The sequence below is a fragment of the Chiloscyllium punctatum genome, chromosome 18, assembly GCF_047496795.1.
Source record: "Chiloscyllium punctatum isolate Juve2018m chromosome 18, sChiPun1.3, whole genome shotgun sequence".
Lineage (NCBI taxonomy): Eukaryota > Metazoa > Chordata > Chondrichthyes > Orectolobiformes > Hemiscylliidae > Chiloscyllium > Chiloscyllium punctatum.
In genome coordinates this window covers 65309202-65315201 of record NC_092756.1, presented here as the reverse complement: position 1 = coordinate 65315201, position 6000 = coordinate 65309202, and positions in this window count along the sequence as shown.

Here is a 6000-nt window from a genome sequence, read left to right as displayed (position 1 = left end):
AGGTTCTGGATGTAGGTTTGCTCACTGAGCTGGAAGGTTCATTTCCAGACATGTCATCACTCTACTGGGTAACCTCTTCAGTGAGCCTCCAGGTGAAGCACTGTTGATAATTCCTGCTTTCTAATTATATGTTCCTTCAGGTTTCCTTGGGTTGATGGTGTCATTTCCTGTGGGGACATCATTTCCTGTGATGTTTTTCTCAGGGGGTGGGAGATGGGATCGAACTCAATGTGTTTGGTGATAGAGTTCCGGTTGGAATGCCATTCTTCTAGGAATTCTCGTGCGTGTCTCTGTTTGGCTTGTCCTAGAATGGATGTGTTGTCCCAGTCAAAGTGGTGTCCTTCCTCATCTGTATGTAAGGATACTAGTTAGAGAGGGTCATGTCTTTTTGGGGCTAGTTGGTGTTTGTGTTTCCTGGTGGCTAGTTTTCTGCCTGTGTGTCCAATGTAGTGTTTGTTACTGTCCTTGCATGGTATTTCCGAAATTGGAAATGACTGCCAGACTACTCAGACTCCTTGGCATCATGGGAGCCCACAAACCCACCAACACACTAAAACAGCAGCTAATGAACTTGAAAGACCCTACACAGACAACAAACAAAACTAATGTCATTTACAAAATACCATGCAAGGGGTGACCAGTATTGAGAAAGAGAGAGAGAGAGAGAGGGAGAGAGTGGCAGGCACGAAGAAAGAAAGTTAGAGAGAGAAAGAGTGCAGAGAGGTAGAGAGAGGTAAGCATTAAAAGAGAGACAGAGAAAGAGAGGCAGGCAGGTAGAGTGAGAGAAAGAGAGAGCGAGAGAGTGTGGCAGGCTGATATAGAGAGAAAGATAGAGACTGGCATGGAGGTAGAGAGAGACAGTGAGTGAGAGTGACAGGCAGGTAGGCACAGAGAGTGTGGCAGGCAGGTAGAGAGAGAGAGAGAGAGAGAAAGGGAGAGAGTGGCAGGCAGATAGAGAGTGAGAGAGAGATGCAGGCAGGTGGAGAGAGAGAAACAGAAAGAGAGAGTGGCAGACAGATAGAGAGACATAGAGAGTGAGAGTGTCAGGTGCAGAGGGTGGGAGAGAGAGGCAGGCAGGTAAAGAGAGAGTGTGTGTGTAGCAGCCATACATATACATACATAAAGAGAGCGCATCAGGCAGGTTGAGAAAGAGTAGGCAAATAGAAAGAGAGACAGCATGACAGGCAGGTAGAAAGAGAGTGAGAGAGAGATGCAGGCAGATAGAGAGACAGTGAGAGAGGCAGGCAGATGACGAGAGAGAGGGAGAGATAGACAATGTGAGGCAGACAGTTGACGAAGAAAGAAAAAGAGGGAAAGAGATACACAGAGAGGCAGGCAGATGACAAGAGAGAGATATATAGAGAGAAAGATAGAGTGTCAGACAGGTCTCTCTCTCTCACACACACACACAGACACACACACTATTTTGACAGGTTCCACCTCTGCTCTGTACAGGACAATGTTGGGGAGATTATCTAGGGAAGGGGGTTTAAGGTTCACCTCTGTGTAGAACTCCAGGGAAAGTGTTGGGGAGAGAGAGGGAGAGAGGGAAGGCAGTCATTTGGAGGTGGTGCTTGGACTGTCCAAGACTGTTCTCGGCAGCATTTCAGTGAGCCGAGTTGGTTTTTAATAATTGTATCTATAAACAAAAGACACGATCAGGGTTGAAACAGCTCTTTGACCGTAGTGTTTCTATCAGGACTTTGGAATCCCCTTCAGATAATCCAATATTCAAATAATTGATATTTGGATAATCGAGGTTCCTCTGTATGTGGAGAAAGAGAGAGAAAACAGGTGGAGAGAGAGCGAGGTACACAGGGACAGAGAGAGAGTAGCAGGCAGGTAGACAGAGAGATAGAGAGAGAGATTGGCAGAGAGGTAGAGAGAGATAGGGAGGAGAAAGAGAAAGAGGGGCAGGCTGGGGGCGGGGGCGGGGGGGGGGAGAGAGAGAGATTGGCAGGCAGGTAGTCAGAGAGAGGGAATGCCACACAGGTAGAGAAAAAGAGAGATGCAGGCAGGCAGACAGAAAGAGAGAGAGGTAGGCATGTAGAGCGAAAGAGATAGAGAGACTGGCAGGTAGGTAGACAGAGAGTGAGTGAGACTGGCAGGTATAGAGGGAGGGAGAGAGTGTGAGAGAGATTCAGATAGATTGAGAGAGAGAGGAAGAGTGGCACACAGGTGGAGATAGAGAGAAAGAGAAAGAGAGAGAGAGAGAAGCAGGCAGTTAGACAAGAGAGAGGCAGGCAGATAGAGAGCATGAGAGGGAGAGAGTTAGAGAGAGAGGCAGGCAGGTAGAAAATGAGAGAGAGAGAGAGAGTGGCAGAAAGATAGAAAGGGAGAGGCAGGAAGGTAAAGAATGAGAGAGAGAGTGGCAGGCAGGTAGAGAGAAACTGCAAGAGTGAGGTAGGCCCGTATAGAGAAAGAGAGAGAAAGATAGTGGTGGGCAGGTAGATAGAAAGAAAGTGGCAGGCATGAATGGAGAGAGACAGAGGGAGAGACAGAGGGAGGCAGGAATAGAGAGAATGGCAGGCAGTCAGTTAGAGAATGAGAGAAAGAGAGAGAGTGGAACTCTGGTATAGAGGAAGAGTGTGGTAAGCAGGTAGGATCAGACAGAGAGGGAGAGAAATGTAAAAAGAGAGAAAGGCAGGTAAAGAGAGAGAGAGTGACAGACATACATATACAGATATATATATTGAGAGAGTATCGGGCAGGTAGAGAGAGAGAGAGAGAGACAGTGGCAAGCAGGTAGAGAGAGAAAGAGAGAGCAAGCAGGTAGGTAATGAAAGAGAGTGACAGGCAGGTCAGAAAGAGAGAGAAAGAGCGAGAGAGAGAGAGAGAGAGAGTGTGTGGCAGGCAAGTAAAGAATGAGAGAGACTGGCAGACAGGTAGAGAGAGACAGCGAGAATGGGGTAGGCACGTAGAGAATGAGAGAGAGATAGTGGTGGGCAGGTGGACAGAAAGAGAGTGGCAGGCATGTATGAAGAGAGAGAGACAGAGGGGGGCAGGCAGAAAGAAAGAGAGAGAAGCAGGCAGAGAGGGAGAAAGAGAGCTAGGCAGGTAAAGAGAGTGACAGACATACATATACATATATATTGAGAGAGAATCAGACAGGTAGAGAGAGAGAGTGGGGGCAGGAGCGTAGGCAGAGAGAGAAAGGCAGGGAGGTAGTGTGTGTGTGTGAGAGAGAGAAAGGGACAGGCAGTTATCAAGAGAGAGTGAGAAAGTGGCAGACAGGTGGAGAGAGAGACAGACAGAGCGAGTGGCAGTCAGATAGAGAGCGAGTGAAAGAGAGAGAGAGTGGCAAGCAGGTAGACACAGACAGAGAGAGCAAGCAGGTAGAGAATGAGAGAGAGTGGCAGGCAGGTCGAAAAAGAGAGAGACCGAGGCAGACAGGTAAGTAGAGAGGGAGAGAGAGAGAGAAAGAAAGAGAGAGAGGGAGAGAGAAAGAGAGAGAGGGAGAGAGAAAGAGGGAGAGTGGCAGGCAGGGAGATAGACAGAGAGAGAGAGTGAGAGAGACAATGAAAGGCAGATAGAGAGAGAGGCAGACAGGTATTGAGCAAGAGAGAGTGAGAGAGCGAGGCAGGCAGTTAGACGAGAGAGAGAGAGAGAGAGAGAGACGCTGGCAGTTAGAGAGAGAGTGGCAGGCAGATAGAGAATGAGAGACAGCAAGAGAGAGGCAGGCAGGTAGAGAGAAAGAGAGAGATAGGCATGTATGGAGAGAGAGTGGGAGAGAGAGACAGAGGCAGAGACAAGCAGGCAGACAGAGAGAGAGTGAGTGTCAGGCAGGTAGAGAGAGTGGCAGGGAGAGAGAGAGAGGGAGTGTCAGGCAGGTAGACAGAAAAAGAGAGAGAGAGAGAGAGAGGTAGGCACGTAGGGAGAAATAGATAGAGGGACAGGGTGGCAGGCAGGTAGAGAGTGAGAGAGCGAGAGAGATACTCAGGCAGGTAGAGAGAGAGACAGAGAGAGAGTGGCAGTTTACAAGAGAGAGACAGAGAAAGAGAGAGAGAGAGAAGCCAGCAGGTACAGAGAGTGAGAGTGGCAGGCAGGAAGAGAGAGAGAGAGATAGAAGCAGGCAGATAGGTAGAGAGAGAGAGAAGCTGAAAAATGTGTTGCTGGAAAAGCGCAGCAGGTCAGGCAGCATCAAAGGAGCAGGAGCTTTGGGCATGAGCCCTTCTTCAGGAATGAGGAGGGTATGCCAAGCAGGCTAAGATAAGAGGTAGGGAGGAGGGACTAGGGGGAGGGGTGTTGGGAATGCGATAGGTAGAAGGAGGTTCCGCCCTGTCGATCTCCGCCCCCACACCTAACCCTGCCCTCACACCAGGTCCTAGCTCCTAGCTCCTAGCTCCCAGCTCTGCCGTATTTTCACCATCCCTCCAGACCTCCCCCTCTCTGAGGATGAAAGATCAGTCCTCAGCAGAGGCCTCACCTTCATCCCCCTACACTCTCAGATTAACAAGTTCAACATGCGGTGTGATATCGAACAATTCTTCCGCCGCCTTCACCTCCGCACCTACTTCTTCAACCAGGATTATCGCCCACCCTCTGACGACCCCTTCTCCCACCTCCGACACACCCCATCCACCTGGACACCCCGTGCTGGCCTCTTACCCACCCTCCATCTCTTCATAGCCAACTGTCGCCGTGACATTGACCACCTCAACCTCTCCACCCCACTCACCCACTCCAACCTCTCACCCTGGAATGTGCTGCCCTCCACTCCCTCCACTCCAACCCCAACCTCACTATCAAACTGGCAGACAAGGGAGGCGCGGTAGTAGTTTGGTGCACCGACCTCTACACTGCTGAGGCTAAAGGCCAGCTCGCGGACACCTCCTCCTACTGCCCCCTTGACTATGACCTCACCTCCCATCACCAAACCATCATCTCCCAGACCATCCATAACCTCATCACCTCAGGAGATCGACCAACCTCATAGTCCCACAACCCCACACCGCCTGTTTCTACCTCCTGCCCAAAATCCACAAACCTGACTGCCGCGGATGACCCGTTGTCTCAGCCTGCTCCTGTCCCACCGAACTCATCTCTGCAAACCTCGATACGGTCCTGTCCCCCTTAGTCTAAGAACTCCCCACCTACGTTCAGGACACCACCCACGCCCCCTACCTCCTCCATGATTTTTGCTTCCCCCGCCCCCAATGCCTTATCTTCACCATGGACATCCAGTCCCCACAGACCTCCATCCCCCATCACGAAGGCCTCAATGCCCTCTGCTTCTTCCTTTCCCGCCGAACCAACCAGTGCCCTTCCACTGACTCCCTCCTTCGACTGACTGAACTGGTCCTCACTCTGAACAACTTCTCTTTCCAATCCTCCCACTTCCTCCAAAACAAAGGAGTAGCCATGGGCACCCGGATCGGCCCCAGCTACGCCTGCCTCTTCGTTGGATATGTGGAACAGTCCATCTTCCACAGCTACACTGGCACCACCTTTTCCTCCACTACATCGATGACTGTATTGGCGCTACCTCATGCTCTCAGAGGAGGTTGAACAGTTCATCCACTTTACTAACACCTTCCACCCCGACCTCAACTTTACCTGGACCGTCTCAGACTCCTCCCTCCCCTTCCTAGACCTCTCCATTTCTATCTTGGATGACCGACTCAACACGGACGTTTACTATAAACCAACTGACTCGCACAGCTACCTAGATTACACCTCCTCCCACCTGTAAAAATGCCATCCCATATTGCCAATTCCTTCACCTCCACCGCATCCGCTCTAGAACATAGAACATAGAACATAGAACAATACAGCACAGAACAGGCCCTTCGGCCCACGATGTTGTGCCGAACTTCTATCCTAGATTAAGCACCCATCCATGTACCTATCCAAATGCCGCTTAAAGGTCGCCAATGAATCTGACTCTACCACTCCCTCGGGCAGCGCATTCCATGCCCCCACCACTCTCTGGGTAAAGAACCCACCCCTGACATCTCCCCTATACCTTCCACCCTTCACCTTAAATTTATGTCCCCTTGT